At 41.5% G+C, this 22,271-nt stretch overlaps 1 protein-coding gene across 2 annotated transcripts in view; it reads left to right on the forward strand.

Moving 5' to 3' along the window:
- The window catches only part of RPS6KA3 (ribosomal protein S6 kinase A3), a 466,291-nt gene that overhangs the window by 201,100 nt on the left and 242,920 nt on the right, over positions 1 to 22,271 (forward strand). The gene's annotated exons all lie outside the window — the stretch shown is intronic.

Consider the following 22,271-nt stretch of genomic DNA (forward strand, 5'->3'; position numbering starts at 1 on the left):
CGCCGTGGACCGGACACACCGTTGGAGAAAGTAATTTATCAGGTAAACATAAATTCTGTTTTCAACCGGCGGCAGCTGTAGCCGCAGTTTCTGGAGCAGCTACCTACTGGTGCGGCACTCTGGCTAGGATCAGACCCATGTTTAGAACTGGGGCTCCGCATTGAAGCCTCAATCTTGTTCTTAGTGTTTTGCAGCAGGCTCCGTTTGAGCTTATGCATACTGTTGACATTAAATTGGAAGGTTCTTTTCCATCTTTATGGGAGGAGAGTCCACTGCTTCATTATTTGTGGGAAATAAGAACCTGGCCACCAGGAGGAGGTAAAAGACACCCCAGCCAAAGGCTTAAATACCTCCCCCACTCCCCTCATCCCCCAGTCATTCTTTGCCTTTCGTCACAGGAGATTGGCAGAGAAGCGTCAGAAGATTCGGAGTAGTCTCTTATGGAGGGTAGTACTCTTCGAAATGGGACTGGAGTTTTAAGTAGTCCTGTCAGCCTCTCAGTGAGAGCATGTGTGAAAGTTTGGGTGAGTCCAGGGATGCAGGGGGAGTTCTTCGGTGAAACCATCCCGATTCATGATTAACCGCTCCTTAAGAAATTGGCGTTGACGAGTTTCGCTGCCTGCTTTATTCTCTCAAATTCATGTCGGGAGCGATGCTACTAACCTGTCACACTTGAAGGGCCGTGTTCTTGTTCCACGGCATAGATTCTGGTAGGATTGTTTCATTTTATACACATATGATAGGTCAAAGTGTGTCTCCTTTTATCTGTCATGAATAATGGGTTAATATCCCTGGAAAGGGGATTATTGAACAGGGGGGTATTTATATATAATATTTTATTGTGTTTGATGCTATGTCATGTATGAGATGAGGCTCTAACAGTGTGTGAACAGTCAGGATCGGCGTGGCCTTCTTTTGGCGTGTTTTTTCTATAGTGCAGGGGCGGTCCTGCATGGCACTCCATGTGCCGGGTGTGGCCTCTTCCTCTTTCCTGATTGGCAGTTGCGAGAGATGTAATGGTTTCTCTGTGGTCCGGGTCATAGGAGGTGGTGAGTGCCCCGGCATTTGGTGTATAAAGATGCCATTTAATTTATCTAGTCCGTATTAAAGGCATAAGCTATGGAGGACTCTGTTAGAGGATACTCCCTCTTTAATTAAATGTAGTACCTGTGTTTATTGTGAAGTAGTACAGGTTGATCTGCCTGCTCAACTGTGTTCCACATGCTTTCATAAGATTGCAATATCTAAAAAGAATTAGTACTACTGAGCCATCCACCTCTGAGGGTTCTTCGTCCTGCGAGGTGCGTTCCCAACATTCATCTCCGATTACACATGTAGCTCCCTAAGGCCCTACTGATCCTCCCGCGGGAGTGGCCTTGCGGCCGCCAGATTTCACTGCTCAGTTGCAAGAAGCGATTAATGCAGCCTCTCATGCCCTACCACCCTTGCAAAGCGCAAATGAAGGGAAAGACATAGCCTTCCGTCCCAGGGGTCATCTACTCCGTTGGATGTCTCTCAGCCTGAGAGATTAGCCGATGACGCCTTCGACTCGTCGGAGGGTGCCTTCTCTGGGATGGAATCAGAGTCTTCGAAACCTCTGACTTCGGAGGAGCCAGATTTTAAGTTTAAAATGGAGCATTTCCGCTTTTTACTGAAAGTGCTTGCTACGTTGGAGGTCTTGGAACCAAAACTTCTGGAAGAACCTTAAATCCCTAAACTAGATAGGGTTTACAAGGACAGGGTGGTGCCTCAGACCTTCCCTGTGCCCGTGAAGAGGCTACTATTGTTGAGTGGGAGAAACTGGGTTCGTCCTTTTCTCCTTCTACCTCTTTTAAGAGTTTGTTTCCCGTTCCGGACTCTCAGCTCGAGCTATGGGGGGCCATTTCTAAGGTGGATGGAGCCATCTTCACTCTCAACAAGCGTACGACTATTCCCCTTGAGGATAGTTCGTTGTTCAAGGAGCCCATGGATAAAAAGTTAGTCCATGTTGAGAAAGATATTTCAGATTCCGGGGTGGGTTTTCCAACCTGCAGCGGCAATCACTGCGGTGGCGGGAGCGACTACCTACTGGTGTGACGCACTGTCCGCTATGGTCGAGGTGGAGACTCCCCTCGAGGAGATACAGCAAAAGATTAAGGCCTTAAGGGTAGCTAATTATTTTATCTGTGATGTAAACATTCAGGTCATTCGCCTGAATGCCAAGACATCGGGTTTCTCTGTTCTAGCTCGATGGGCGCTGTGGTTAAAGTCGTGGTCGGCTGACATGACTTCCAAGTAGAGATTATCATCCCTCCCGTTTCAAGGGAAAGTTCTCTTTGGTCCAGGCCTGGACTCTATAATATCCACGGTGCTTTCCTTAAGCAGTATAAGAAGAATAAGCCTAAGTGCTCTACTTTTCGTCCCTTTCGTTCGGACAAGTCTTGGCGCCAGCAGCCTACTGTGAAAGCTGAACAGTCCAAGGGGTCTTAGAAGCCAGCTCAATCTTGGAACAAGTCCAAGCAGAGCAAGAAGCCCGCTGAGACAAAGTCGGCATGAAGGGGCGGCCCCCGATCAGTCCCTGGTTCGAGTAGGGGCAGACTATCTCTGTTCGCAGAGGCTTGGATAAGAGACATACAGTATCCTTGGGTTTTGGAGGTTATCACCCAGGGTTACAGGATAGGGTTCAAGACTCATCCGCTCAGGGGCAGATTCCTCATGTCAAACCTATCCTCAAGTCCATAGAAGAGACTCCTTTCTAGAGTGTGTGAGGGATCTCTCGGAGTAATCGTTCCAGTGTCTCTAACAGAAAGGGGTCTAGGGTACTATTTAAACCTTTTCGTGGTCCCAAAGAAGGAGGGCACGTTCCGCCCAATTCTGGACATAAAGTGCCTAGACAAGTTTCTGTCAGTCCCATCGTTAAAAATGGAGACATCAGATCGATTCTGCCCCTAGTTCAAGAAGGGCAATTTATGACGACAATAGACTTGAAGGATGCCTACCTAACAAACCTAAGGGACAAGGTCCTAATTTTCATTCCTTTCGTTCAGACAAATCCCAACGTCAGCAGCCTTCTGCAAAGCCGGAGCAGTCCAAGGGAACTTGGAAACCTCCTTAGTCCTGGAATAAATCCAAGCAGAATAAGAAGCCCGCCGAGTCAAAGTCGACATGAATGGACGGGCCCTGATCCGGCTTTGGATCTGGTAGGGGGCAGACTATAATTCTTTCTTTCATGTAATTAGCAAGAGTCCATGAGCTAGTGACGTATGGGATATACATTCCTACCAGGAGGGGCAAAGTTTCCCAAACCTCAAAATGCCTATAAATACACCCCTCTCCACACCCACAATTCAGTTTTACAAACTTTGCCTCCTATGGAGGTGGTGAAGTAAGTTTGTGCTAGATTCTACGTTGATATGCGCTCCGCAGCAAGTTGGAGCCCAGTTTTCCTCTCAGCGTGCAGTGAATGTCAGAGGGATGTGAGGAGAGTATTGCCTATTTGAATGCAGTGATCTCCTTCTACGGGGTCTATTTCATAGGTTCTCTGTTATCGGTCGTAGAGATTCATCTCTTACCTCCCTTTTCAGATCGACGATATACTCTTATTTATATACCATTACCTCTGCTGATTTTCGTTTCAGTACTGGTTTGGCTTTCTACAAACATGTAGATGAGTGTCCTGGGGTAAGTAAATCTTATTTTCTGTGACACTCTAAGCTATGGTTGGGCACTTTATTTATAAAGTTCTAAATATATGTATTCAAACATTTATTTGCCTTGACTCAGAATGTTCAACATTCCTTATTTTCAGACAGTCAGTTTCATATTTGGGATAATGCGTTTGAATCAATCATTTTTTTCTTACCTTAAAAATTTGACTTTTTTTTCCCTGTGGGCTGTTAGGCTCGCGGGGGCTGAAAATGCTTCATTTTATTGCGTCATTCTTGGCGCTGACTTTTTTGGCGCAAAAAATCTTTTCTGTTTCCGGCGTCATACGTGTCGCCGGAAGTTGCGTCATTTTTTTGACGTCCTTTTGCGCCAAAAATGTCGGCGTTCCGGATGTGGCGTCATTTTTGGCGCCAAAAAGCATTTAGGCGCCAAACAATGTGGGCGTATTATTTGGCGCCAAAAAATATGGGCGTCGCTTTTGTCTCCACATTATTTCAGTCTCATTTTTTCTTTGCTTCTGGTTACAAGAAGCTTGTTTATTGGCATTTTTTCCCATTCCTGAAACTGTCATTTAAGGAATTTGATTAATTTTGCTTTACATGTTGTTTTTTTCTCTTACATATTGCAAGATGTCTCACGTTGCATCTGAGTCAGAAGATACTTCAGGAAAATCGCTGTCTAGTTCTGGAACTACCAAAGCTAAGTGTATCTGCTGTAAACTTTTGGTAGCTATTCCTCCGGCTGTTGTTTGTATTAATTGTCATGACAAACTTGTTAAAGCAGATAATATTTCCTTTAGTAATGTACCATTGCCTGTTGCAGTTCCCTCAACATCTAAGGTGCAGAATGTTCCTGATAACATAAGAGATTTTGTTTCTGAATCCATCAAGAAGGCTATGTCTGTTATTTCTCCTTCTAGTAAACATAAAAAATCTTTTAAAACTTCTCTCTCTACAGATGAATTTTTAAATGAACATCATCATTCTGATTCTGATGACTCTTCTGGTTCAGAGGATTCTGTCTCAGAGATTGATGCTGATAAATCTTCATATTTATTTAAAATGGAATTTATTCGTTCTTTACTTAAAGAAGTACTAATTGCTTTAGAAATAGAGGATTCTGGTCCTCTTGATACTAATTCTAAACGTTTAGATAAGGTGTTTAAATCTCCTGTGGTTATTCCAGAAGTTTTTCCTGTTCCTAATGCTATTTCTGAAGTAATTTCCAGAGAATGGGATAAATTGGGTAATTCATTTACTCCTTCTAAACGTTTTAAGCAATTATATCCTGTGCCGTCTGACAGATTAGAATTTTGGGACAAAATCCCTAAAGTTGATGGGGCTATTTCTACCCTTGCTAAACGTACTACTATTCCTACGTCAGATGGTACTTCGTTTAAAGATCCTTTAGATAGGAAAATTGAATCCTTTCTAAGAAAAGCTTATCTGTGTTCAGGTAATCTTCTTAGACCTGCTATATCTTTGGCTGATGTTGCTGCAGCTTCAACTTTTTGGTTGGAGACTTTAGCACAACAAGTAACAGATCATGATTCTCATAATATTATTCTTCTTCTTCAGCATGCTAATAATTTTATCTGTGAGGCCATTTTTGATATTATCAGAGTTGATGTCAGGTTTATGTCTCTAGCTATTTTAGCTAGAAGAGCTTTATGGCTTAAAACTTGGAATGCTGATATGGCTTCTAAATCAACTCTACTTTCCATTTCTTTCCAGGGTAACAAATTATTTGGTTCTCAGTTGGATTCCATTATCTCAACTGTTACTGGTGGGAAAGGAACTTTTTTACCACAGGATAAAAAATCTAAGGGTAAAAACAGGGCTAATAATCGTTTTCGTTCCTTTCGTTTCAACAAAGAACAAAAGCCTGATCCTTCATCCTCAGGAGCAGTTTCAGTTTGGAAACCATCTCCAGTCTGGAATAAATCCAAGCCTTCTAGAAAGGCAGAGCCTGCTTCTAAGTCCACATGAAGGTGCGGCCCTCATTCCAGCTCAGCTGGTAGGGGGCAGGTTACGTTTTTTCAAAGAAATTTGGATCAATTCTGTTCACAATCTTTGGATTCAGAACATTGTTTCAGAAGGGTACAGAATTGGTTTCAAGATGAGACCTCCTGCAAAGAGATTTTTTCTTTCCCGTGACCCAGTAAATACAGTGAAAGCTCAAGCATTTCTGAATCGTGTTTCAGATCTAGAGTTGGCTGGAGTAATTATGCCAGTTCCAGTTCTTGAACAGGGGATGGGGTTTTATTCAAATCTCTTCATTGTACCAAAGAAGGAGAATTCCTTCAGACCAGTTCTGGATCTAAAAATATTGAATCGTTATGTAAGGATACCAACGTTCAAAATGGTAACTGTAAGGACTATCTTGCCTTTTGTTCAGCAAGGGCATTTTATGTCCACAATAGATTTACAGGATGCTTATCTGCATATTCCAATTCATCCTGTCTGTAATCAGAGAACAGGGTATTGTGGTATTTCCTTATTTGGACGATATCTTGGTACTTGCTCAGTCTTTACATTTAGCAGAATCTCATACGAATCGACTTGTGTTGTTTCTTCAAGATCATGGTTGGAGGATCAATTTACCAAAAAGTTCATTGATTCCTCAGACAAGGGTAACCTTTCTGGGTTTCCAGATAGATTCAGTGTCCATGACTCTGTCTTTAACAGACAAGAGACGTCTAAAATTGATTTCAGCTTGTCGAAACCTTCAGTCACAATCATTCCCTTCGGTAGCCTTATGCATGGAAATTCTAGGTCTTATGACTGCTGCATCGGACGCGATCCCCTTTGCTCGTTTTCACATGCGACCTCTTCAGCTCTGTATGCTGAATCAATGGTGCAGGGATTACACAAAGATATCTCAATTAATATCTTTAAAACCGATTGTACGACACTCTATAACGTGGTGGACAGATCACCATCGTTTAATTCAGGGGGCTTCTTTTGTGCTTCCGACCTGGACTGTAATTTCAACAGATGCAAGTCTCACAGGTTGGGGAGCTGTGTGGGGGTCTCTGACGGCACAAGGAGTTTGGGAATCTCAGGAGGTGAGATTACCGATCAATATTTTGGAACTCCGTGCAATTTTCAGAGCTCTTCAGTCTTCGCCTCTTCTGAAGAGAGAATCGTTCATTTGTTTTCAGACAGACAATGTCACAACTGTGGCATACATCAATCATCAAGGAGGGACTCACAGTCCTCTGGCTATGAAAGAAGTATCTCGAATTCTGGTTTGGGCGGAATCCAGCTCCTGTCTAATCTCTGCGGTTCATATCCCAGGTATAGACAATTGGGAAGCGGATTATCTCAGTCGCCAAACGTTGCATCCGGGCGAATGGTCTCTTCACCCAGAGGTATTTCTTCAGATTGTTCAAATTTGGGAGCTTCCAGAAATAGATCTGATGGCGTCTCATCTAAACAAGAAACTTCCCAGGTATCTGTCCAGATCCCGGGATCCTCAGGCGGAAGCAGTGGATGCATTATCACTTCCTTGGAAGTATCATCCTGCTTATATCTTTCCGCCTCTAGTTCTTCTTCCAAGAGTAATCTCCAAGATTCTGAAGGAATGCTCGTTTGTTCTGCTGGTAGCTCCGGCATGGCCTCACAGGTTTTGGTATGCGGATCTTTTCCGGATGGCCTCTTGCCATCCGTGGACTCTTCCGCTACGACCAGACCTTCTGTCGCAAGGTCCTTTTTTCCATCAGGATCTCAAATCCTTAAATTTAAAGGTATGGAGGTTTCTCTGACTCTGTGATTAATACTAAGTTACAGGCTCGTAAATCTGTATCCAGAGAGATATATTATAGAGTCTGGAAGATTTATATTTCTTGGTGTCTTTCTCATCATTTTTCTTGGCATTCTTTTAGAATTCCAAGAATTTTACAGTTACTTCAGGATGGTTTAGATAAAGGTTTGTCCGCAAGTTCCTTGAAAGGACAAATCTCTGCTCTTTCTGTTCTTTTTCACAGAAAGATTGCTAATCTTCCTGATATTCATTGTTTTGTACAAGCTTTGGTTCGTATAAAACCTGTCATTAAGTCAATTTCTCCTCCTTGGAGTTTGAATTTGGTTCTAGGGGCTCTTCAAGCTCCTCCGTTTGAACCTATGCATTCATTGGACATTAAATTACTTTCTTGGAAAGTTTTGTTCCTTTTGGCAATCTCTTCTGCCAGAAGAGTTTCTGAATTATCTGCTCTTTCTTGTGAGTCTCCTTTTCTGATTTTTCATCAGGATAAGGCAGTGTTGCGAACTTCTTTTGAATTTTTACCTAAAGTTGTGAATTCCAACAACATTAGTAGAGAAATTGTGGTTCCTTCATTATGTCCTAATCCTAAGAATTCTAAGGAGAAATCGTTACATTCTTTGGATGTTGTTAGAGCTTTGAAATATTATGTTGAAGCTACTAAGTCTTTCCGAAAGACTTCTTGTTTATTTGTTATCTTTTCCGGTTCTAGAAAAGGCCAGAAAGCTTCTGCCATTTCTTTGGCATCTTGGTTGAAATCTTTAATTCATCTTGCCTATGTTGAGTCGGGTAAAACTCCGCCTCAAAGGATTACAGCTCATTCTACTAGGTCAGTTCTACTTCCTGGGCGTTTAGGAATGAAGCTTCGATTGATCAGATTTGCAAAGCAGCAACTTGGTCCTCTTTGCATACTTTTACTAAATTCTACCATTTTGATGTGTTTTCTTCTTCTGAAGCAGTTTTTGGTAGAAAAGTACTTCAGGCAGCGGTTTCAGTTTGAATCTTCTGCTTATGTTTTTCATTAAACTTTATTTTGGGTGTGGATTATTTTCAGCAGGAATTGGCTGTCTTTATTTTATCCCTCCCTCTCTAGTGACTCTTGCGTGGAAAGATCCACATCTTGGGTAATCATTATCCCATACGTCACTAGCTCATGGACTCTTGCTAATTACATGAAAGAAAACATAATTTATGTAAGAACTTACCTGATAAATTCATTTCTTTCATATTAGCAAGAGTCCATGAGGCCCACCCTTTTTTTTGTGGTGGTTATGATTTTTGTATAAAGCACAATTATTCCAATTCCTTATTTTATATGCTTTCGCACTTTTTTATCACTCCACTTCTTGGCTATTCGTTAAACTGAATTGTGGGTGTGGTGAGGGGTGTATTTATAGGCATTTTGAGGTTTGGGAAACTTTGCCCCTCCTGGTAGGAATGTATATCCCATACGTCACTAGCTCATGGACTCTTGCTAATATGAAAGAAATGAATTTATCAGGTAAGTTCTTACATAAATTATGTTTTTCAGAAGCTTGGTTTGGGGACGTGCAAGACACATGGGTACTGGAGGTCATCGCTCAGGGATACAGGATAGGTTTCAAGTCTCATCCTCCCAGGGGCAGATTCCTCTTATCAAACCTGTTTTCAAGGCCAGAAAAGAGAGAAGCTTTTCTAGGGGGTGTGAGGGATCTCTTCACCCTGGGGGTCATTGTACCGGTACCTCCAGCAGAGAGAGGTCTGAGATACTACTCAAACCTGTTTGTGGTCCCAAAGAAGGAGGTATTGCAGTGGCGCCGTACTTAGACAATATTTTGGTTCAAGCACTGTCCTGCCGTCTGGCAGAGGACCATTCGAAAGCCCTTCTTTCTCTTCTTCGATCTCATGGATGGAAGATAAACTTAGAAAAGAGTTCTCTTATTCCCAGTACCAGGGTGGAGTTCCTGGGTACGATAATAGACTCCATATCCATGAGGATATTTCTTACAGACCAGATACATTACAAGTTAACTTTCAATAATCTTGCTCTCCAGACCTCCTTAAGGCCGTCTGTGGCTCGTGTATGGAGGTAATTGGGCTCATGGTGTCCTGCATGGACATCATCCCCTTTGCCAGATTCCATCTCAGACCTCTTCAGCTGTGCATGCTGAGACAGTGGAACGACAATCATTCAGATCTGTCAACAGATTTCTCTGGACAGCCGGTCGAGAGAATCTCTCTCCTTGTGGCTCTGTTCAGACCATCCTGGGAGATTGTGACTATGGACGAGAGTCTCACAGGATGAGGAGCTGTTTGGGGTGCCAGGAAGGCACAGTGCCTGTGGACTCAAGATGAATCTCTCCTCCCGATCAACATCTTGGAACTTCCAGCGATCTGAAGGCTTGGCCCCTTCTGGGTTCGGCCCAGTTTATCAGCTTCCAATCAGACAATATAATGTTAGTGGCTTACATCAACCTTCAGGGGGGAACGAGGAGCTCCCTAGCAATGGGGGAAGTTTCTCTGATTATGGAATGGGCGGATACCCACAACTGCTTGCTGTCAGTGATCCACATTCCGGGTGTGGACAGCTGGGAAGCGTATTTCCTTAGCAGACAATCCTTTTATCCATGGGAATGGTCTTTCCATCCCGAGGTGTTTGCAGAGATTTGCAGCAGATGGGGGACACCGGAGATAGATCTTATGGCGTCCCGGCTCAATTCCAATCTACCCATATATTGTGTCGCGGTCCAGGGATCCTCAGGCCGAGCTAATAGATGCATTAGCAGTTCCTTGGAGCTTTCAGTCTGATCTACATTTTCCCGCCGTCACCACTCCTACCTCGTGTGGTGGCCCGCATCAAGCAGGAGCGAGCATTTTTGATTCTAATTGCTCCATCGTGGCCTCAGAGGATGTGGATCTGGTGAGGATGTCCTCATCTCCTGCATGGAGGTTACCTTGTGGCAGGGATCTGCTGGAACAAGGTCCTTTCATGTAATTGGCAAGAGTCCATGAACTAGTGACGTATGGGATATACAATCTGACCAGGAGGGGCAAAGTTTCCCAAAACTCAAAATGCCTTTAAATACACTCCTCACCATACCCACAATTCAGTTTTACAAATTTTGCCTCCCTATGAAGGTGGTGAAGTAAGTTTGTGCTTTATTTTCTTCTGTGATATGCGCTTCTCAGCATTTTGAAGCCCAATTCCTCTCAGAGTACAGTGTTTGTCAGAGGAATGTGAAGGGAGTATCACCTATTGATTCTATGGTTTTCCTTGCGGGAAATCTTTTCATAAGTTCTCTGTTATCGGTCGTAGAGATTCATCTCCTACCTCCTTTTCAGATCGACAATATACTCTCATACTCAATTACTTCTACTGATACTTTTTCAGTACTGGTTTGGCTATCTACTATATGTGGATTTCGGTAAGTATGTTTTCATTATTTAAGACACTCTCAGCTATGGTTTGGCACTTTATGTATTAATATAAAGTTTTAAATATATGTATTGTACTTATATTTGCCATGAGTCAGGTTTATGTATATTTTCTTTTGCAGACTATCAGTTTCAAATTGGGAAATATATTTATATTTTTTCTTACCAGAGGTATAGTCTTTTCTTCAAAATTGACTGCTTTTTCATTAAATTTCGCGGACAAAATTAGGCTTGCGAGGTCGCAAAATGCTGATATTTATTGCTTCATTCTTGGCTCGAGAATTTTTTGGCGCAACGGTACATTCGGTGACGCAAATTCGTCATTTCCGGCGTCTTAGTTGACGCCAGATTTCCTTGCACAAGGTTGCATCTGCCATGACGCAAGGTGCGTCATTTCTGGTTGTCGTTGGCGCCAAAAAAATTAATTTGCGTTGTGCTTCATACTTGGCGCCAAATAATTTAATTATTTAAACCGCACTTCCTATATGCCTCTTGCTCTATTTTTATGCTCAGATAGCTATGCTGTTTGCATTTTTTGTTTCCCATTCCCGAAACTGCCATATAAGGAAATTGATCATTTTGCTTTATATGTTGTTTTTTTCTCTTACATTTGAAAGATGTCTCAATCTCAAGTCAAGTTTGTGGAGATTATATCTCCAGCTGTAGTATGTTAGTTGTCATGACAAGCTTTTGCATGCAGAGAATGTATCCATCAGTACTAGTACAATGCCTGTTGTTCCTTCAACATCTAATGTACATGATATCCCTGTGAATATTAAAGATTTTATTGCTGGTGCGATTCAGAAGGCTTTGTCTGCTGTTCCGCCTTCTAATAAACGTAAAAGGTCTTTTAAAACTTCTCATAAGAGTGATGTAATTTCAAATGACCGACAACATACTGAATTATCCTCCTCTGATGAGGATCTATCTGATTCAGAAAATCCTACCTCAGATATTGACACTGACAATTCTACTTATCTCTTTAAGATGGAGTATATTTGTAAATTATTAAAAGAAGCGTTGGTTACTTTAGATATTGAGGAATCTAGTCCTCTTGATACTAAACGTTTAAAGTCTGTTTACAAACCTCCTGTGGTTACTCCAGAGGTTTTTCCAGTTCCTGATGCTATTTCTGATATGATTTCTAAGGAATGGAATGCTGATATGGTATCTAAGTCTAAATTACTATTCCTTTCTTTCCAAGGTAACAATTTATTTGGTTCTCAGTTGGATTTAATTATTTCAACTGTCACTGGGGGGAACAGAGTTTTTTGCCTCAGGATAAATGACCTAAGTAATCTAAAGTAATCTAAAGCTTCTAATCGTTTTCGTTCTTTTCGACAGAATAAGGAACAGAAAGCCAATCCTTCCCCCAAAGAATCTGGTTCCAATTGGAAACCTTCAAGTTGGAATAAATCCAAGCCCTTTAAGAAACCAAAACCAGCCCCCAAGTCTGCATGAAGATGCGGCCCTCATTTCAGCTCAGCTGGTGGGGGCAGATTGAAATTTTTACTAAACATTTGGACAGATTCTGTCCAAAATCAGTGGATTCAGAGAATTGTTTCTCAAGGGTATCGAATAGGATTCAGAGTAAGACCTCTTGTGAGATTTTTTTCTCACACGTCCCAGCAAATCCAGTGAAGGCTCAGGCTTTTCTGAAGTGTGTTTCAGATCTGGAGCTTTCAGGGGTAATCATACCAGTTCGGTTTCAGGAACAGGGTCTGGGGTTTTATTCAAATCTATTTATTGTCCCAAAGAAAGAAAATTAATTCAGGCCATTTCTGGATCTGAAATTTTGAATCATTTTGTAAGAGTGCCAACTTTAAAAATGGTAACTATAAGGACTATTCTGCATTTTGTTCAGCATGGTCATTATATGTCCACGATAGACTTACAGGATGCATATCTTCATATTCCAATTCATCTAGACCACTATTGGTTTATGAGATTCTCTTTTCTAGGTAAGCATTACCAATTTGTCGCTCTTCCATTTGGCCTAGAGACAGCTCCAAGACTTTTCTCGAAGGTTCTCAGTGCCCTACTCTCTGTAATTCAAGTACAGGGTATTGCGGTGTTTCCTTATTTGGACGATATCTTGGTACTAGCTCAGTCTTTACATTCTGCCGAATCTCATATGAATCAACTAGTGTTGTTTCTTCAAAGACATGGTTGGAGGATCAATTTACCGAAAAGTTAATTGATTCCTCACCTTTTTAGGTTTCCAGATAGATTCAGTGTCCATGACTCTGTCTCTAACAGACAAAAGAAATTGGTTTCAGCTTGTCAAAACCTTCAGTCTCGATCATTCCCTTCAGTGGCTATGTGCATGGAAGTTTTAGGTCTCATGACTGCAGCATCGGACGCGATCCCCTTCGTTTTCATATGAGACCTCTTCAGCTTTGTATGCTGAATCAATTGTGCAGGGATTATACAAGGCTATCACAGTCAATATCCTTAAATCCCAACGTTCGACTCTCTCGGACTTGGTGGTTAGACCACCATCGTATAGTTCAAGGGGCCTCTTTTGTTCATGCAATCTGGACTGTAATCACAACAAATTCAAGTATTTCAGGTTGGGGAGCTGTCTGGGGATCTCTGACAGCACAAGGAGTTTGGAAACCTCAAGAGGCGAGGTTACCAATTAATATTTTAGAACTCCGTGCTATTTTCAGGGCTCTTCAGGTTTGGCCTCTGTTGAAGAGAGAATCATTTACTTGTTTAGACAGACAATATCACAACTGTGGCATATGTCAATCATCAGGGTGGGACTCACAGTCCCCTAGCTATGAAAGAAGTATCTTGGCTATTTTCATGGGCGGAATCCAGCTGTTGTCTAATTTCTGCGGTACATATCCCAGGTATAGTCAATTGGGAAGCAGATTATCTCAGGCGTCAAACTTTATATCCAGGGGAGTGGTCTCTCCATCCAGATGTTTTTTCAGATTGTTCAGATGTGGGGTCTTCCAGAAATAGATCTGATGGCTTCCTATCTAAACAAGAAACTTCCCAGGTACTTGTCCAGTTCCAGGTTTCCGCAGGCGGAGTCGGTTCCTTGGTTTTACCAACCTGCTTATATCTTCCCACCTCTAGTTTTTCTTCCAAGAGTGATCTCCAAAATCATCATGGAACAATTGTTTGTGTTGCTGGTAGCACCAGCATGGCCTCACAGGTTTTGGTATGCAGATCTTGTTCGGATGTCCAGTTGCCAACCTTGGCCACTTCCTTTAAGACCAGACCTTCTGTCTCAAGGTCTGTTTTTCCATCAGGATCACAAATCATTAAATTTGAAGGTAGGGAAATTGAATGCTTAGTGCTTAGTCATAGAGGTTTCTCTGACTCAATGATTAATACTATGTTACAGGCTCGTAAATCTGTTTCTAGGAAGATTTATTATCGAGTTTGGAAGACTTTTTATTTCATGGTGTTCTTCTCATAATTTCTCCTGATATTCTTTTAGAATTCCTAGAATTGTACAGTTTCTTCAGGATGGTTTAAATAAAGGTTTGTCTCCAAGTTCCTTGAAGGGAAAAATCTCTGCTCTTTCCGTTTTATTTCATAGAAAGATTGCTAAGCTTCCTGATATTCACTGTTTTATACAGGCTTTGGTCCGTATCAAGCCTGTCATTAAATCAATCTCTCCTCCTTGGAGTCTTAATTTGGTTTTGAAGGCTTTACAGGCTCCTCCTTTTGAGTCTATGCATTCTTTGGATATTAAACTACTTTCTTGGAAAGTGTTGTTCCTTTTGGCTATCTCTTCTGCTAGAAGAGTTTCCGAATTATCTGCTCTTTCTTGTGTGTCTCCTTTTCTGATTTTCCATCAGGATAAGGCAGTTTTGCAGACTTCATTTGAATTTCTTCCTAAGGTTGTGAATTCTAATAACATTAATAGGGAAATTGTTGTTCCCTCTTTGTATCCTAATACTAAGAATTCTTTGGAGAGATCCTTACATTCTTTGGATGTTAGAGCTTTGAAATATTACGTTGACGCTACTAAAGATTTCAGGAAGACTTCCAGTCTATTTGTTGTCTTTTTCTTGTTTTAGGAAAGGTCAGAAAGCTTCTGCCATTTCCTTGGGATCTTGGTTAAAGCTTTTGATTCATCAGGCTTATTTGGAGTCAAGTCAGGCCCCTCCTCAGAGAATCACAGCTCATTCTACTAGATCAGTCTCCACTTTGTGTGGCTTTAAGAATGAAGCTTATGTTGATCGGATTTGCAAAGCAGCAACTTGGTCTTCTTTGCATACATTTACTAAATTCTACCGTTTTGAAGTGTTTGCCTCTTCGGAAGCAGTTTTTGGTAGAAACGTTCTTAAGGCAGCGGTTTCAGTTTGATTCCTCTGCTTATGTTTTAAGTTTTTTTCTTTTCAATTATGAGAAAAACTTATTTTTTCGGATGTGGATTTAATTTTTTTCAGCGGAAAATGTCTGTTTTTTATTTTTATCCCTCTCTCTCTAGTGACTCTCCTGTGGAGTACCACATATTGGGTATTAATATCCCATACGTCACTAGCTCATGGACTTTACATGAAATTACGTGAAGAAAACATAATTTAAGTAAGAACTTACCTGATAAATTAAATTATTTCATATTGGCAAGAGTCTGAGACCCACCCTGTTTATGGTGGTTATGATTTTTTGTATAAAGCACAATTATATTTCCAGTTCCTTTTTTGATGCTTTCTACTCCTTTTTCTATCACCCCACTACTTGGCTATTTGTTAAATAGTTAAACTGAATTGTGGGTGTGGCGAGGGGTGTTATTTATAGGCATTTTGAGGTTTGGAAAACTTTGCCCCTCCTGGTAGGATTGTATATCCCATACGTCACTAGCTCATGTACTCTTGCCAATATGAAAGAAATTAATTTTTCAAGTAAGTTCTTACATAAATTATGTTTTTGTTCATCAAAATCTAGATTCTCTGAGGCTGACTGCGTGGAGATTGAACGCTTAGTCCTAGCCAAGAGAGGTTTTTCTGAGAGTTTTATTGATACTCTCATTCAAGCCTGTAAGCCAGTTACTCGTCGCATCTATCATAAGGTGTGAAGGACCTACTTATTCTGGTGGCAAGAGCGTGGATTTCCAGGACTCTTTCTTTTCTCCAGGATGGTCTGGAGAAGGGCCTTTCGGCTAGCTCTCTTAAGGGACAGATTTCGGCCCTATCTGTTTTACTGCACAAGAGGCTCGCTTAGCTTCCAGACATCCAGTCCTTAGTTCAGGCTCTGTTTAGAATCAGACCTGTGTTTCGACCTAGCGCTCCTCCATAAGGTGTGGAGGACATACTTATTCTGGTGTGAAGAGCGTGGATTTCCCTGGTATAAGGTCAGGGTTTACAGGATTCTTTCTTTTCTCCGGGATGGTCTGGAGAAGGGCCTTTCGGCTAGCTCTCTTAAGGGACAGATTTCAGCCCTATCTGTTTTACTGTACAAGAGGCTCCCTGAGCTTCCAGACGTCCAGTCCTTAGTTCAGGCTCTGTCTAGAATCAGACCTGTGTTTCGACCTAGCGCTCCTCCATAAGGTGTGGAGGACATATTTATTCTGGTGTGAAGAGCGTGGATTTCCCTGGCATAAGGTCAGGCTTTCCAGGATTCTTTTCTCCAGGATGGTCTGGAGAAGGGCCTTTTGGCTAGCTCTCTTAAGGGACAGATTTCGGCCCTATCTGTTTTACTGCACAAGAGGCTCGCTGAGCTTCCAGACGTCCAGTCCTTTGTTCAGGCTCTGTCTAGACTCAGACCTGTGTTTCGACCTAGCGCTCCTTCTTGAAGCTTAAATCTTGTTCTTAAGGTTTTGCAGAGGGCTCCGTTTGAGCCTATGCACGGCCTTGACATTAAATTATTATCTTGGATGGGTTTCTTTTTACTGGCTATTGCCTCAGCACACAGAGTATCTGAGATGGCTGCCTTGCAATGTGGGCCCCCTTACCTAGTATTCCATGCTAATAAGGCTGTTCTATCTTCAAGCCACTAAAGAGTTTAGACAGACTTCTTCCTTGTTTGTTGTCTATTCTGGGAAGTGTAAGGGACAGAATGCCTTATCCACTTCCTTGTCGTTTTGGTTGAGGAGCATTATTCGCTTAGCTTATGAGACAGTGGGACATAAGCCCCTCAGAAGATTAAGGCTCATTCTACTAGAGCAGTGGCTTCCTCTTGGGCCTTCAAGAATTAGGCATCTATAGAGCAGATTTGTAAGGCGGCTACCTGGTCCTCACAAACCTTTTCAAAATTGTACAAGTTTGACATTTTTGCTTTGACTAAAGCAGCTTTTGGAAGAAAGGTTTTGCAGGCTGTGGTGTACTCAGGTTAGGGTCCGCCTCTCGTTTTACCCTTCCGTTTTCATTCAGTGTCCTCTAGAGCTTGGGTATATGTTTCCCACAAGGAATGAAGCCGTGGACTCATATTAAGATGGAAAACATAAATTATGCTTACCAGATAATTTCCTTTCCATCTGTATGAGGAGAGTCCACGGCTCCCGCTCGTTTTCTCAATTTTTGCAGACCAAATTTTTTTTTTTTCTTCTGGCACCATTTATACCCTGATATTTCTCCTACTGTTCCCTCTGCAGAATGACTGGGGGATGAGGGGAGTGGGGGAGGTATTTAAGCTTTTGGCTGGGGTGTGTTTGCCTTCTCCTGGTGGCCAGGTTCAGTTTTTACCACAAGTAAGGAATGAAGTCGTGGACTCTCCTCATACAGATGTTTTTAATAATTCCATGTAATTTTTTTTTTTTTTTAACCCCTTAATGACCACATCACTTTTCCATTTTCTGTGCGTTTGGGACCAAGGCTATTTTTACGTTTCTGCGGTGTTTGTGTTTAGCTGTAATTTTCCTCTTACTCATTTACTGTACCCACACATATTATATACCGTTTTTCTCGCCATTAAATGGACTTTCTAAAGATACCATTATTTTCATCATATCTTATAATTTACTATAAATTTTTTTTATAAAATATGAGGAAAAAATTGAAAAAAACTCACTTTTTCTAACTTTGACCCCCAAAATCTGTTACTCATCTACAACCACCAAAAACAACCATGCTAAATAGTTTCTAAATGTTGTCCTGAGTTTAGAAATACCCAATGTTTACATGTTCTTTGCTTTTTTTGCAAGTTATAGGGCCATAAATACAAATAGCACTTTGCTATTTCCAAACCACTTTTTTTCAAAATTAGCGCTAGTTACATTGGGACACTGATATCTGTCAGGAATCCCTGAATATCCATTGACATGTATATATTTTATTTTAGAAGACATCCCAAAGTATTGATCTAGGCCAATTTTGGTATATTTCATGCCACCATTTCACCTCCAAATGCGATCAAATAAAAAAATTGTTCACTTTTTCACAAATTTTTTCTCAAACTTTAGGTTTCTCACTGAAATTATTTACAAACAGCGTGTGCAATTATGGCATAAATGGTTGTAAATTTTTCTCTGGGATCCCCTTTGTTCAGAAATAGCAGACATATATGGCTTTGACGTTGCTTTTTGGTAATTAGAAGGCCGCTAAATGCCACTGCGCGCCACACTTGTATTATGTCCAGCAGTGAAGGGGTTAATTAGGGAGCATGTATGGAGCTTTTTGGGGTAATTTTAGCTTTAGTGTACTTTAGTAGACAACCAAAGTATTGATCTAGGCCCATTTTGGTATATTTCATGCCACCATTTCACCGCCAAATGAGATCAAATTAAAAAAAAACTTTAAATTTTTCCAAATTTTAGGTTTCTCACTGAAATCATTTACAAACATTTTGTGCAATTATGGCACAAATGGTTGTAAATACTTCTCTGGGATCCCCTTTGTAACGAAATAGCAGACATATATGGCTTTGGCGTTGCTTTTTGGTAATTATTAGGCTGCTAAATGCCGCTGCGCACCACATGTGTATTATGCTCAGCAGTGCAGGGGTTAATTAGGGAGCTTGTAGGGTTAATTTTAGCTTTAGTGTAGTAGACAACCCCAAGAATTGATCTAGGCCCATTTTGGTATATTTCATGTCTCCATTTCACCGCCAAATGAGATCAATTTAAAAAAAAAGTTTCAACTTTCACAAACGTTAGGTTTCTCACTGAAATTATTTATAAACAGCTTGTGCAATTATGGCACAAATGGTTGTAAATGCTTCTCTGGGATCTCCTTTGTTCAGAAATAGCAGACATATATGGCTTTGGTGTTGCTTTTTGGCAATTAGAAGGCCGCTAAATGCCACTGCGCACAACACGTGAATTATGCCCAGCAGTGAAGGGGTTAATTAGCTTTAGTGTAGAGATCAGCTTCCCACCTGACACATCAGACCCCCTGATCCCTCCCAAAGAGCTCTCTTCCCTCCCCCACCCCACAATTGTCCCCACCATCTTAAGTACTGTCAGAAAGTCTGCCAGTACTAAAATAAAAGGTATCTTTTTATTATCTTTTTTAGCATATTTACATATGCTGTTGTGCAGGATTCCCTCCCCCTCTGCCTTATTGGGGACCATCTTGGGTACTGGCAGCTGTCTGCCAGTACCCAGTTTGCAAATAAAAATGTTTTTTTTTTATTTCTTTCCCCCCCCCCTCCCAAGACCAATCCCCCACCGCTCCCAGATCCCTTAGATTTACTTTAACGATTTTACCCCCCTTTCTCCCACTTCTAAAAAAAAAAAATAAAAAAAAATTCTGTAGTATAGCAGTTCCCACCCGCTCCCTCCCCGTGCACGCGCCCGCCCGCCTCCTCCCCGCGCACGCGCCCGCCTCCTCCCCGCGCACGCGCCCGCCTCCTCCCCGTGCACGCGCCCGCCTCCTCCCCGTGCACGCGCCCGCCCCCCTCCTCCCGTGCACGCGCGCCCACCCGTACGCACCCCCGGCGATCCCGCCCCCTCTCTGACCTAGATTGCATCGATGGCCGCCCACCCGCCTCCCACTTCAGCTCCCACCCACCAACGAATGCGGCCATCGATGTCCGGTGCAGGGAGGGCCCTAGAGTGGCTCTCTCTGCACCGGAGGGGTAAAATTTCTTATTGCAGGATGCCTCGATATCGAGGCATCCTGCAATAACCGGAAAGCAGCTGGAAGTGATCAGGATACCTTCCAGCTGATTTCCAGACTGAGGACGTGCAGGGTACGTCCTTGGTCGTTAAGTGACTTCTTTTTAGAGGACGTACCCTGCACGTCCTCGGTCGTTAAGGGGTTAAATAAAGCATTTCAATTTATTCTGAAACTACAGGGAATGTATATCTGTGCACACCTAATTCAGGGCTCTGGTGAACAGGAACACACTTGCACAAGTATACAGACATAGTTAAGAGATCACTTAGACGTCTATAATATATTTTAATATATACTTCTATAGAAACAACAGATGATGTATAAATGTATTCACTGATGGTACTTGCTGTTAATACAATTTGTGATCAGTTTTGTTGCATTTTAAATACAATGCAATAGCATTTACTCTGAATTTTAAATGAGCAGTAGGTTTTTTTTCTCACAAATTTTAACATTTTCTTTAAAGAAAGATGAAACACAAAAAATGTGAATCAGAGCATAACATTTAAAAAAAAGTTTCCAATTTATTTTTTATCAAATTTGCTTAGTTCCTATGATATTCTGTGTTAGAGATACCTAGGGAGACATCTGGAGCACTACAAGGCAGGAAATAGTGCTGCCATTTAGTGCTCTGGAAAATTGATAACATACTTGCAAAACTGCTGCCATATAGTGCTCAATAAATGTACCGGCTCCTAAGCATACGTTCTATGATGATTTCTTTCCTATGGCATTGAGAGTCAAGGAAACATTCTAATTACTAGTGGGATATTCACTTCTGGCCAGCAGGAGGTGGCAAAGAGCACCCCAGCAGAGCTGTTAAGTATCACTTCCCTTACCCATAACTCCCAGTCATTCTCTTTGCCTTGATCACGGGAGGATGGTGAAGATGGTATCTGAAGATTGTAATCCTTTTAATGGGTACTTTTCCCTGCAAGCAAGGATGTGGGGCTATGCTGTGTCTGTCAATCTCTTTAGTAAGGGTAATGGTGGCTATTGGCACTTAGAAGACGGTGAGGTGGTCTTTGCTTAAACTTCTAACTAGGGCTGCAACAACTAATCGGTAAGATTGCTCATAAAAATAGTTGTCAAAGAATCTCTATTAATTAGGTGGTCAGCGATTAGTTGGTTAATTGCACAGCACCAGCTGCTTCAATCCGATGAACTCCTGCACATGGTATTGTGCAAACATTTTTATTTATTTTTTCTATCCGATTAATCGGATGATTATTGTCCGATTAATCGGATAGAAAAAAGATAAAATAAATTCAATTTCTCCAACATAGGTGTGTCCGGTCCACGGCGTCATCCTTACTTGTGGGATATTCTCTTCCCCAACAGGAAATGGCAAAGAGCCCAGCAAAGCTGGTCACATGATCCCTCCTAGGCTCTGCCTTCCCCAGTCATTCTCTTTGCCGTTGCACAGGCAACATCTCCACGGAGATGGCTCAGAGTTTTTTGGTGTTTAAATGTAGTTTTTATTCTTCTATCAAGAGTTTGTTATTTTAAAATAGTGCTGGTATGTACTATTTACTCTGAAACAGAAAAGAGATGAAGATTTCTGTTTGTAAGAGGAAAATGATTTTAGCAACCGTTACTAAAATCGATGGCTGTTTCCACACAGGACTGTTGAGAGGAATTAACTTCAGTTGGGGGAAACAGTGAGCAGACTTTGGCTGCTTGAGGTATGACACATTTCTAACAAGACTTGGTAATGCTGGAAGCTGTCATTTTCCCTATGGGATCCGGTAAGCCATTTTCTTAATTTTCAATATAAGAATAAAAGGGCTTCACAAGGGCTTTAAAGACTGGTAGACATTTTTCTGGGCCAAAACGATTACTTTATAAGCATATTTAATGGTTTATAACTTTGGAGAGTTATTTTAATCTTGGGAATTTTATTAAAAAAACGGCAGGCACTGTATTGGACACCTTTTTCACTGGGGGCCTTTTCTAGTCATAGGCAGAGCCTCATTTTCGCGCCACTAATGCGCAGTTGTTTTTGAGAAGCAAGGCATGCAGATGCATGTGTGAGGAGCTCAGATCCACTGAAAAAGCTTATTCAAGGCGTCATTTGGTATCGTATTCCCCTCTGGGCTTGGTTGGGTCTCAGCAAAGCAGATACCAGGGACTGTATAGGGGTTAAATGTAAAAACGGCTCCGGTTCCGTTATTTTAAGAGTTAAAGCTTTCAAATTTGGTGTGCAATACTTTTAAGGCTTTATGACACTGTGGTGAAATTTTGGTGAATTTTGAACATTTCCTTCATACTTTTGCGTATATTCAGTAAAAAAGTGTGTTCAGTTTAAAATTTAAAGAGACAGTAACGGTTTTATTTTAAAACGTTTTTTGTGCTTTGTTATCAAGTTTATGCCTATTAACATGTCTGAACTATCAGATAGACGATGTTCTGTATGTTCGGAATCCA

The sequence above is a fragment of the Bombina bombina genome, chromosome 3 (assembly GCF_027579735.1).
Source record: "Bombina bombina isolate aBomBom1 chromosome 3, aBomBom1.pri, whole genome shotgun sequence".
Lineage (NCBI taxonomy): Eukaryota > Metazoa > Chordata > Amphibia > Anura > Bombinatoridae > Bombina > Bombina bombina.